Source organism: Delphinapterus leucas, chromosome 17 (genome assembly GCF_059928025.1).
Source record: "Delphinapterus leucas isolate spDelLeu-1000000601 "Yukka" chromosome 17, BTC_Dleu_Yukka2, whole genome shotgun sequence".
NCBI classification, from domain to species: domain Eukaryota; kingdom Metazoa; phylum Chordata; class Mammalia; order Artiodactyla; family Monodontidae; genus Delphinapterus; species Delphinapterus leucas.
Genome location: NC_143145.1, coordinates 3510012 through 3523296, shown reverse-complemented (window position 1 = coordinate 3523296; position 13285 = coordinate 3510012). Strand labels below are relative to the sequence as shown.

General features: G+C 47.1%; 1 protein-coding gene across 3 annotated transcripts in view; it reads right to left on the bottom strand.

Annotated features, from left to right (window-relative positions):
• TRAPPC9 (trafficking protein particle complex subunit 9) overlaps window positions 1-13285 on the bottom strand; it is a 510030-nt gene that overhangs the window by 122539 nt on the left and 374206 nt on the right. The window lies entirely within an intron of this gene.

The window sequence follows — 13285 nt, the reverse complement described above, 5'->3', positions numbered from 1 at the left end:
CCCAGAGGGAAATCTGAATTCTGGAATAGGGTAAGGCAGAGAGGAAGCAAGGGAAAAATCGCAGAGGGGCGGCCTGGCAACCACTTACCCCTGGGCCCCCAAAAGCCAGGGGGAACTGCAGCCTCGTCATCAGAGCCCTGCCTGCCGCACTGCACTTCACCCTTGGCCAGATGGACTTGCTCACACACGCCGCGTGCTCCGCCAGTCGCACAGCTCCCCACCTGCCCACTTCCAGCCCCTGAGCCCAGGACCCCACCCTCCCTTCAGGTCTCGGCGCAAGTACAACATCCTCTACAGAGCCTCCCACACTGCTGCTGTGTCCCGCACTCGCAACCTTCTGGCAGTTTCCAGAACACACCAGGCTCTTCCTCCCTTAGTCTTTGTGCCCACAGCTCCGCACATGGGAATGTTCTTCTCCTGACCCTTGGCACAGCTGGAGGCTTTCATCCTTTAGATTTGAGCTTAAGAAAGGCCTTCCCAGCCCACCTCTCCACAGCAGCTTTCCATCTCATCCCTCCCCTCGCCCCATTCTCCACTGCGGCATTCAACCTATTTCTGCAATAGCATTTACCATGAGCTGTAAATATTTACTTTTGGATTTGTTAACTGTCTATCAATCCTACCAAAATTCAGCTCCTTGAGGGCAGAGATCCTCTTGTCTTGTTTACCAGTGTTTCCCAGGCCTGGAAAAATGCCTGCCGGGCACACTGTAGTAACCGGTTCAGAGAAGAAATGAATGAGTGAATTAAGATCCTTCCCTGGATCTAGGGGAAGATGATGGAAAAGTAAGACGCGGAGATCACCTTCCTCCCCACAGATACATCAGAAATACATCTACACGTGGAACAACTCCTACAGAACACCTACTGAACGCTGGCAGAAGACCTCAGACCTCCCAAAAGGCAAGAAACTCCCCACGTACCTGGGTAGGGAAAAAGAAAAAAGAATAAACAGAGACAAAAGGATAGGGATGGGACCCACACCAGTGGGAGGGAGCCGTGAAGGAGGAAAGGTTTCCACACACTAGAAACCGCTTCGCAGGCGGAGACTGCGGGTGGCGGAGGGGGAAGCTTCGGAGCCGCGGAGGAGAGCGCAGCAACAGGGGTGAGGAGGGCAAAGCGGAGAGATTCCCGCACAGAGAATCAGGGCCGACCTGCACTCACCAGCCCGAGAGGCTTGTCTGCTCACCCGCCGGGGCGGGCGGGGCTGGGAACTAAGGCTCGGGCTTCAGTCAGAGCACCGGGAGAGGACTGGGGTTGGCGGCGTGAACACAGCCTGAAGGGCGTTAGTGCGCCACGGCTAGCCGGGAGGGAGTCCGGGGAAAAGTCTGCACCTACCGGAGGCAAGAGACTTTTCCTTCCCTCTTTGTTTCCTGGTGCGCGAGGAGAGGGGATTAAGAACGCTGCTTAAAGGAGCTCCAGAGACGGGCGCGAGCCGCGGCTAAAAGCGCGGACCCCAGAGACGGGCATGAGACGCTAAGGCTGCTGCTGCCGCCACCAAGAAGCCTGTGTGCGAGCACAGGTCACTCTCCACACCCCCCTTCCGGGGAGCCTGTGCAGCCCGCCACTGCCAGGGTCCCGGGAACCAGGGACAACTCCCCCGGGAGAACGCACAGCGCGCCTTAGGCTGGTGCAACGTGACGCCGGCCTCTGCCGCCGCAGGCCCGCCCCGCACTCCGTGCCCCTCCCTCCCCACCACCCCCCCACCCCGGCCTGAGTGAGCCAGAGCCTGTGAATCAGCGGCTCCTCTAACCCCGTCCTGTCTGAGTGAAGAACAGACGCCCTCCAGCGACCCACACGCAGAGGCGGGGCCAAATCCAAAGCTGAACCGCGGGAGCTGTGAGAACAAAGAAGAGAAAGGGAAATCTCTTCCAGCAGCCTCAGGAGCAGCGGATTAATCCCCACAATCAACTTGATGTACCTGCATCTGTGGAATACCTGAAGAGACAACGAATCATCCCAAACTGAGGAGGTGGACTTTGAGAGCAAGCTTTATTATTTTTTCCCCTTTTCCTCTTTTTGTGAGTGTGTATGTGTATGCTTCTGTGTGAGATTTTGTCTGTATAGCTTTGCTTTCACCATTTGTCCTAGGTTTCTATCCGTCCTTTTTTTTTTTTTTATTTTAATAACTTTATTTTCTTTTACCTTATTTTATTTTCTTTTATCTTCTTCCTTCCTCCCTTCCCTTTCTTTCTTTCTTTCTCTCTCTCTCTCTCCCCCTCCCTCCCTCTCTCCCTCCCTCCCTCCCTCTCTCTCTCTCTCTCTCTCTCTCTCTCTCTCTCTTTCCCTCCCAGCTCCACGTAATATCAAACAGCGAAAATCTCCCACAGATCTCCCTCTCAACACCAGCACCCAGCTTCACTCAACGACCAGCGAGCTACAGTGCTGGACATCCTATGCCAAACAACTAGCAAGACAGGAACACAACCCCACCCATTAGCAGAGAGGCTGCCTAAAATCATAATAAGTCCACAGACACCCCAAAACACACCACCAGACGTGGACCTACCCACCAGAAAGACAAGATCCAGCCTCATCCACCAGAACACAGGCACTAGTCCCCTCCACCAGGAAGCCTACACAACCCACTGAACCAACCTTAGCCACTGGGGACAGACACCAAAAACAACGGGAACTACGAACCTGCAGCCTGCAAAAAGGAGACCCCAAACACAGTAAGATAAGCAAAATGAGAAGGCAGAAAAACACACAGCAGATGAAAGAGCAAGATAAAAACCCACCAGACCTAACAAATGAAGAGGAAATAGGCAGTCTACCTGAAAAAGAATTCAGAATAATGATAGTAAAGATGATCCAAAATCTTGGAAATAGAATAGACAAAATGCAAGAAACATTTAACAAGGACCTAGAAGAACTAAAGATGAAACAAGCAACGATGAACAACACAATAAATGAAATTAAAAATTCTCTAGAAGGGATCAATAGCAGAATAACTGAGGCAGAAGAATGGATAAGTGACCTGGAGGATAAAATAGTGGAAATAACTACTGCAGAGCAGAATAAAGAAAAAGGAATGAAAAGAATGGAGGACAGTCTCAGAGACCTCTGGGATAACATTAAACGCACCAACATTCGAATTATAGGGGTTCCAGAAGAAGAGAAAAAGAAAGAGACTGAGAAAATATTTGAAGAGATTATAGTTGAAAACTTCCCTAATATGGGAAGTTAATCAAGTCCAGGAAGCACAGAGAGTCCCATACAGGATAAATCCACGGAGAAACACACCAAGACTCATATTAATCAAACTGTCAAAAATTAAATACAAAGAAAACATATTAAAAGCAGCAAGGGAAAAACAACAAATAACACACAAGGGAATCCCCATAAGGTTAACAGCTGATCTTTCAGCAGAAACTCTGCAAGCCAGAAGGGACTGGCAGGATGTATTTAAAGTGATGAAGGAGAAAATCCTACAACCAACATTACTCTACCCAGCAAGAATCTCATTCAGATTTGATGGAGAAATTAAAACATTTACAGACAAGCAAAAGCTGAGAGAGTTCAGCACCACCAAACCAGCTTTACAACAAATGCTAAAGGACTGTCTCTAGGCAAGAAACACAAGAGAAGGAAAAGACCTACAATAACAAACCCAAAACAATTAAGAAAATGAGAATAGGAACATACATATAGATAATTACCTTAAATGTAAATGGATTAAATGCTCCCACCAAAAGACACAGACTGGCTGAATGGATACAAAAACAAGACCCATATATATGCTGTCTACAAGAGACCCACTTCAGACCTAGAGACACATACAGACTGAAAGTGAGGGGATGGAAAAAGATATTCCATGCAAATCGAAACCAAAAGAAAGCTGGAGTAGCAATTCTCATATCATACAAAATAGACTTTAAAATAAAGACTATTAGAAGAGACAAAGAAGGACACTACATAATGATCAAGGGATTGATCCAAGAGGAAGATAAAACAATTGTAAATATTTATGCACCCACCATAGGAGCACCTCAATACATAAGGCAAATACTAACAGCCATAAAAGGGGAAATCGACAGTAACACATTCATAGTAGGGGACTTTAACACCCCACCTTCACCAATGGACAGATCATCCAAAATGAAAATAAATCAGGAAACACAAGCTTTAAATGATACATTAAACAAGATGGACTTAATTGATATTTATAGGACATTCCATCCAAAAACAACAGAAAACACATTTTTCTCATGGAACATATCTTGGGTCACAAATCAAGCCTTGGTAAATTTAAGAAAATTGAAATTGTATCAAGTATCTTTTCTGACCACAACGCTATGAAACTAGACATCAATTACAGGAAAAGATCTGTAAAAAATACAAACACATGGAGGCTAAACAATACACTACTTAATAACAAAGTGATCACTAACGAAATGAAAGAGGAAATAAAAAAATACCTAGAAACAAATGACAATGGAGACATGACCACCCAAAACCTATGGGATGCAGCAAAAGCAGTTCTAAGAGGGAAGTTTATAGCAATACAATCCTACCTTAAGAAACAGGAAACATCTCAAATAAACAACCTAACCTTGCACCTAAAGCAATCAGAGAAAGAAGAACAAAAAAACCCCAAAGTTAGCAGAAGGAAAGAAATCATAAAGATCAGATCAGAAATAAATGAAAAAGAAATGAAGGAAATGATAGCAAAGATCAATAAAACTAAAAGCTGGTTCTCTAAGAAGATAAACAAAATTGATAAACCATTAGCCAGACTCATCAAGAAAAAAAAGGGAGAAGACTCAAATCAATAGAATTAGAAATGAAAAAGGAGAAGTAACAACCGACACTGCAGAAATCCAAAAGATCGTGAGAGATTACTACAAGCAACTCTATGCCAATAAAATGGACAACGTGGAAGAAATGGACAAATTCTTAGAAATGCATAACCTGCCAAGACTGAATCAGGAAGAACTAGAAAATACGAACAGACCTATCACAAGCACTGAAATCGAAACTGTGATTAAAAATCTTCCAACAAACAAAAAGCCCAGGACCAGAGGGCTTCACAGGCGAATTCTATCAAACATTTAGAGAAGAGATAGCACCTATACTTCTCAAAACTCTTCCAAAATATAGCAGAGGCAGGAACACTCCCAAACTCACTCTACGAGGCCACCATCACCCTGATACCAAAACCAGACAAGGATGTCACAAAGAAAGAAAACTACCGGCCAATATCACTGATGAACATAGATGCAAAAATCCTCAACAAAATACTAGCAAACAGAATCCAACAGCACATTAAAAGGACCATACACCATGATCAAGTGGGGTTTATTCCAGGAATGCAAGGATTCTTCAATATACGCAAATAAATCAACGTGATACACCATATTAACGAACTGAAGGAGAAAACCATATGGTCATCTCAATAGATGCAGAGAAAGCTTTCGACAAAGTTCAACACCCATTTATGATAAAAACCCTGCAGAAAGTAGGCATAAAGGGAACTTTCCTCAACATAATAAAGGCCATATATGACAAACCCACAGCCAACATCGTCCTCAATGGTGAAAAACTGAAACCATTTCACTAAGATCAGGAACAAGACAAGGTTGCCCACTCTCACCAGTCTTAGTCAACATAGTTTTGGAAGTTTTAGCCACAGCAATCAGAGAAGAAAAGGAAATAAAAGGAATCCAAATCGGAAAAGAAGAAGTAAAGCTGTCACTGTTTGCAGGTGACATGATACTATATACAGAGAATCCTAAAGATGCTACCAGAAATCTACTAGAGCTAATCAATGAATTTGGTAAAGTAGCAGGATACAAAATTAATGCACAGAAATCTCTGGCATTCCTATACACTGATGATGAAAAATCTGAAAGTGAAATCAAGAAAACACTACCATTTACCATTGCAACAAAAAGAATAAAATATCTAGGAATAAACCTACCTAAGGAGACAAAAGACCTGTATGCAGAAAATTATAAGACACTGATGCAAGAAATTAAAGATGATACAAATAGATGGAGAGATATACCATGTTCTTGGATTGGAAGAATCAACACTGTGAAAATGACTCTACTACCCAAAGCAATCTACAGATTCAGTGCAATCCCTATCAAACTACCACTGGCACTTTTCACAGAACTAGAACAAAAAATTTCACAATTTGTATGGAAACACAAAAGACCCCGAATAGCCAAAGCAATCTTGAGAACGAAAAACGGAGCTGGAGGAATCAGGCTCCCTGACTTCAGACTATACTACAAAGCTACAGTAATCAAGACAGTATGGTACTGGCACAAAAACAGAAAGATAGATCAATGGAACAGGATAGAAAGCCCAGAGATAAACCCACGCACATATGGTCACCTTATATTTGATAAAGGAGGCAGGAATGTACAGTGGAGAAAGGACAGCCTCTTCAATAAGTGGTGCTGGGAAAACTGGACAGGTACATCTAAAAGTATGAGATTAGATCACTCCCTAACACCATACACAAAAATAAGCTCAAAATGGATTAAAGAACTAAATATAAGGCCAGAAACTATCAAACTCTTAGAGGAAAACATAGGCAGAACACTCTATGACATAAATCACAGCAAGATCCTTTTTGACCCACCTCCTAGAGAAATGGAAATAAAAACAAAAATAAACAAATGGGACCTAATGAAACTTCAAAGCTTTTGCACAGCAAAGGAAACCATAAACAAGACCAAAAGACAACCCTCAGAATGGGAGAAAATATTTGCAAATGAAGCAACTGACAAAGGATTAATCTCCAAAATTTACAAGCGGCTCATGCAGCTCAATCACAAAAAAACAAACAACCCAATCCAAAAATGGGCAGAAGACCTAAATAGACATTTCTCCAAAGAAGATATACAGACTGCCAACAAACACATGAAAGAATGCTCAACATCATTAATCATTAGAGAAATGCAAATCAAAACTACAATGAGATATCACCTCACACCAGTCAGAATGGCCATCATCAACAAATCTAGAAACAATAAATGCTGGAGTGGGTGTGGAGAAAAGGGAACACTCTTGCACTGCTGGTGGGAATGTGAATTGGTTCAGCCACTATGGAGAACAGTATGGAGGTTCCTTAAAAAGCTACAAATAGAACTACCATGTGACCCAGCAATCCCACTACTGGACATATACCCTGAGAAAACCATAATTCAAAAAGAGTCATGTACCAAAATGTTTATTGCAGCTCTATTTACAATATAGCCCGGAGATGGAAACGACCTAAGTGCCCATCATCAGATGAATGGATAAAGAAGATGTGGCACATATATACAATGGAATATTAGCCATAAAAAGAAATGAAATTGAGCTGTTTGTAATGAGGTGGATGGACCTAGAGTCTGTCATACATAGTGAAGTAAGTCAGAAAGAGAAAGACAAATACCGTATGCTAATACATACATATATGGAATTTAAGAAAAAAAAATGTCATGAAGAACCTAGGGGTAAGACAGGAATAAAGACACAGACCTACCAGAGAATGGACTTGACGATATGGGGAGCGGGAAGGGTAAGCTGTGACAAAGTGAGAGAGTGGCATGGACACATATACACTACCAAACGTAAAATAGATCGCTAGTGGGAAGCAGCCGCATAGCACAGGGAGATCAGCTCGGTGCTTTGTGACCACCTAGAGGGGTGGGATAGGGAGGGTGGGAGGGAGGGAGACGCAAGAGGGAAGAGATATGGGAACACATGTATATGTATAACTGATGCACTTTGTTATAAAGCAGAAACTAACACACCATTGTAAAGCAATTATGCTCCAATTAAAAAGAAAAAAAAAAGATCCTTCCCTAACACCCCAGGCCAACGTTTACCTCCCGCCCACCGCCACTGTTGCCCAGCCCGCACACCTGTATCCACGTTCAACTGCGTCCCCAGGTGCTACAGCCCCTGGTCTCTAGAAGGCAGGAGGGCTCTAGCTAACCACCTGCAGCTGGCCTCCAACTCCCACTCCCATGCCCCTGACAGGCGCATAGCCAGGGGCTGTGTCTTACTGACGCTGGAAATCCTACCTCTTGGCATGAAATCAGGCATACAGCAGGTACTCAACAAAAATGTGTTACATGGATGGATAAAGAAAGGGGGGGAGAAAGGGGGGCTCCTTCGTGTCAGGCCCTGAAGATGACTGTCACTCAACACATAAAAGTAGGCATTTTCTTTTATTTCACAGCCTGTGCTGTGGCCAAAATATTCCGCTGAGCCTCAGCATGCTCTAATTGGCCTTTGGAGCTTCTTCTTTAACAACCAGGAACTGGTATTCAGGGTGTATAAACATAAGATTAAACCCAAGGAAGATGTCTTGAGAGCTTGGAAAGGACTACTGGAACATTGGTAAATCCACAGCATTTGGCCAGGAGCGTGACGTTTGAGGGTCAGCTACTGAAGAGTTAGAGGCACTTCTGTGTAAGCGCAGAAACAGTGCATTTCATAGCAAGGACCACTTTCAAAAAATTACATTTACTGTTCTTTTCGGATTATACAAGTAGATATGCTTACTGTAAAAAGCTGGAAAATAGAGAAAAGCATACAAAAGAAAAAGCACTCAATCTTATACTCTAAGGTTGATATATTAATTCTATACTCTTTTTCCTAAGCACTTGTATTTTAATGTAGTTTAAATCATTATATAGGCATACCTACAAGTCATTATATAAGTATTAAATATATGTGACCACACATACATATACACATAATTTTAAGACTTGCTTTCCTCTCTTAATATAGGATGAGCAATTTCGCATCATTAAAAATTAGTCTGGGGCTTCCCTGGTGGCGCTGTGGTTGAGAATCCGCCTGCCAATGCAGGGGACAGGGGTTCAAACCCTGGTCTGGGGAGATCCCACATGCCGTGGAGCAACTGGGCCCATGAGCCACAATTACTGAGCCTGCGCGTCTGGAGCCTGTGCTCCGCAACAAGAGAGGCCGCAACAGTAAGAGGCCCGTGCACCGCAATGAAGAGTGGCCCCCGCTCGCCGCAACTAGAGAAAGCCCTCGCACAGAAACAAAGACCCAACACAGCCATAAATAAAATAAATTCATTAATTAATTAAAAAAAATTAGTCTGCAGAATATTCTATCATATGGCTGTATCATAATTTACTTAACAATTCCCCTATTTCTCATACTTTCAGGTATTTTCCATTCTTTAAAAACTTACTGGTGAAAAAAATCGTAACAACCATCTTTGTGCTTAAATTTGTTCTCTGCATTTATGACTGTCTGTTAGACTCCATTCTAGAGGCAGAATTACTGATTTGAGGGTGTGAAAACCTTTGAGGTTTGGAGGCAGAGGACCAAGTTCCTTCTCAGAGACTTCTTCCTGAGGTACACTACCCCGAGCAGTGCGGGCGGGCACGCCTCTCTCTGCACCCTTGCCAATACTGACGATGATCAATTTTTAATCTGTGCTAGTAAGAGGCAAAATGCTGCCTCGCTCATGCTTTAATTTGCAGGTCTGTCTGAATTACTCCTGAGGTTGCACATTTTTTCAGGAGCTTATTAGCCATTTATCTTTCTTCCCCTGTGAGTGCAGCCGGACTGCTTCTAATTTCCCACCCGGCAGAAGCGCTTCCTACTTCCAAGCTAGCCCGGAGCAAACTAGTGCTCTCTTCAAACAGAAGGTCAGAATATTTCCTAAGTTTCACTAAAAAGGCCAAATTCAGCTCATCGTCTGATAACTCAAAAAGAACTAATAACTGTCACCTGTCAGATGGGTGTGGACACATCCTAATACCCAGCTCTCTTCTGGTCGAATGCAAAAAGGGAGAGAGGCCCGGCTCTCAGCAGCCTTAGGGTCAGAGCACACACTGGACACTGGGCACCAGGATTATATTTGTGTGACCGTCCTCGGTGGTGGTGGGGGGGCTCTTTCAAACAATTTCTGACTGCGTAAGCGTCATACTATATGACCCATCTCCACCCTTCAGGAAAGTGTAGCCAGGTGTGCCCACAGAACAGGAGAGGAAAAAGAAATGAAATGCAACGAGCCCTTATCGCATACCCAGTCCCGGGCCAGGTATTTTCAATACACGCTCATCTTTCTCCTACTGTGCCCTGAGGATGAGTGTGATTTGCTTCCTTTTACAGATGCAATGACGCTCTGTGGGCATAAGCCACCTGCCCAGTGTCACAGAGCTGCTCCCGTCAAGAGCCGGCCGCTCAGACTCAGCGCTGCGCTGTTTTTTGCTGTATCTGGCTCTCCATTGCTTAGGCAGAGTACCTAAAAGGTAATGGTTTTTGCTCGTGCTGTTTTCAGAGCCGGCGTGGGACACAGACCCGGTGACCGTGGGCCTGCCATCCACAAGAACCGGCGCACCCCCAAACGTACAACAGCCCTCCTGACCCAGCAGCCCCAGGTCGCGTGCTGCCAGCAGATGTCCCAAAGGCAGTGTCCCTCCTCTCCCACAGATGACGAAATCGAGGCACCAGAAGTTGAGTGGCTCACCTAGGGGCACCCTGCTTAAAATCCTGCAGCCACGGTGGCAACTCCAGGACCCGAGGACTACCCACCCCCCCCAAACCCCAGAGGAGCACTGTCCACCTCTACGTCTCTATCTACGTGGGCCTGGGGCACGGTCCTGAGCCCCGCCGCCCTCCTCCTTCTTCCCCTCCAGGAAGGGGCCGGCAGCAAGGCCGGGAAACGTTTCCCAGAGCCGAGTCCTTACACGTGAGCTCTCCGCCCGCCGTGACACGCACACCGGTCCCAAGGGCCAGCACTGTCAGAGGGGGAGTCACAGCCTGGTGCCCTGGGAGGCACCCTTGCTCCAGGTGCACCCGCAGACGTGCCAGGGGGCCCCCTGGCTGGGGGCAGCAGTGCTCCCTGGTGACGCAGCAGGTCCAGAGCCCATCACAAAGCAGCTGCTCGAAGAGGAGGCGGCCCCACAGCCGTCGGGGCCGCTTATGGAGGAACTGAAGCGGAGCTGCTGGGAGCCCCTTGTGGAGAGGAGGACGGGAAACCCAGGAGGAGGACGGGAAACCCAGGAGGAGGACGGGAAACCCAGAGCCGTCTAGGGGAGGCAGGGAGGGAGGAAGACCATCTACTGCAGCGGCCCCCGGAGGGCAGGGAGCTGAGGCCCCGGACGGCAGCCCACGTCCACCCCATGGGCACCGAGGCGGCAGAGGGCACAGAGCAGGGAGCCCCGGCTTGGGAGCAGACCACCTGGGCTGGACCCCCAGCTCTGCCCCGACTTGAACATGACCTTGGCCGTGGCCCTCCACTTCCCTGAGCACCTCTGCGGAATGTGGTCGGCAGTAGTGACCTAGAGGGCGGGCGAGGGGTCAGCGTTCTTACTCAGTGCTAGTGACCACGCCATCAGAGGTCAGCTCCGCCACAAGGCTCGGTCACAGCACAAACCCTCCTGGAAGGGTGGCACTGCCTCACAGTGCAAAACCCTGCACCCAAACTGGGGCTAATAAGCCCCGCCTTGTAAGATTTTGTGCAGATTAAGTAAGACGGTCCGCAAGTGCCCAGCACACCATAGCATCCTACAAACAGTGGCCACTGTCACGATTATCAATCCCACCTTACATATGGGGAGACTAAGGGGCTGGGAAGTTAAGGAAATAACCTGAGCTGCTCACGGAAGAGCTGAGATTCGGACCTGAATGCGGTTCTGATGCTGACCCAGCGCCCTAGCGAATTCCCCAGCCTCCTAACCGTACAGCCCCACCACCATTCAATTCTCTTCATCTTTGCCGCATCGGAGTGAAATAGAATTAATACTGCTATTGAATGCCAATTTTCACGTTTAATTTTATGGCCAAATGTGACAATAATAGTCAAGAGTTGGCACTAAAAAAAGGTGCTGTGATTTTTGAAGAGTCTATAAAAAAGCGGTGGTTTTTAAAATACCGTATCATATGATTCAGCCTTTGAACAGCTGATAACCTCGCCAGGGAAGTCATAATGATGACATTTAAATACAAATCAAGGAGTCGGATTTAGAAGGACTATCCACATATAATTAAATTGAACTTTCATTGGGAGATAATTGATAGTTATACGATGGTATTCTAAATTTATGTGGCGCATCCTTCGGGAGTCTATTTGACTATGCAGAACACCAGCCTATTTCTCTGTTTTATAATGAAGTACAATCCAAGTGAAAGGGAAGCGGCCAATCTCCAGAGTCATCCATCCTGAATGAGAAGAACTTTTGGCAGACAAGAAAATGGCATCAACACTGACAACCTGGATCACACCCAAGAAGATCATTTTCCCCTTAAGCCTCATAGATCAGTTATGGTTTTAAAAAAAAAACACCTTCCTTATTATTATTTTTAATTGAAGAGAACTGTATTCTAAAAATCAAAGCACCATCAGGGATCGCACCAAACACAAGAGTGGCAGCACCCGTGGCCACGGGGGGCCCAGCATGTGCCTCACCACCACCACCTACGTCCGTCCCCACGGCAGCCCTGGCGGGATCACACACACGTGCTGCCCAAGGCCACAGGGAAGGCAAACGGGGCAGAGGACTCTTAACCAGGCCTGGACGGCCCGAAGCCCGCGGCAGGCGAAGACGTGGGTCCAGAGAGGTGTCCCTGCTCCCCGCGCTCCGGGCACACGTAGGGCTGATGCAGCTGAAGGACAGAGCGCTCGGCAGGGTCAGTGCAGCTCAGACACGAGCACAGGCCTGGGAGCCAGGGCTCCACCCTCTAGCTGGTACCACGCAGAGGCTGGGATCCACCTGGAGGGGAGAAAGCTGAGGAGATGCCAGCTTCAGACAGATCCCAGCCTCTCTTGATCGCCAAGTCTGCCTCTGAGGTTCCAGCCTGTCTGAATCTCCAGTTCCTCATCTGTGAGTTGGAGGCTGTCCAGGGCCCACCGACCTCCTGCCTGGGTTTCTGTGAGTTCAGCGAAGGCCAAGGGTGGGGACTGGAGCGGGGACCATGGCCTCTTGCTGCCGAGACAGCTTCTCGGAAGAAGGACCACGTGGTGTGATCATGGGAGAGGGACCAGCTGGTTCCGCAGGAGAAGAGGACAAGGGACCCCACGTGACATCCCCCGTCACACTCCCCCATACACGTGCTCCCCCGTCGTCCACACGCGGGGACCCCAGGGCACTGCCCCATCTTACAGACAGGCGAGCTGAGGGCAAACAGTCCTCCTCCCCCAAGGACCTGCCCTCCTGGGGCCCCTCGCCTGTCCTCACCGCTTCCTCCAGGCAGCTAACTCCACTCCCCCGCTCCAAGACCCAGCCTCCCTGCGAAGCCTCCCTGCCTCCCATGCTGCCTTTCAGGCCGGCTGGGGCACCCCCGTGTCACTGTGC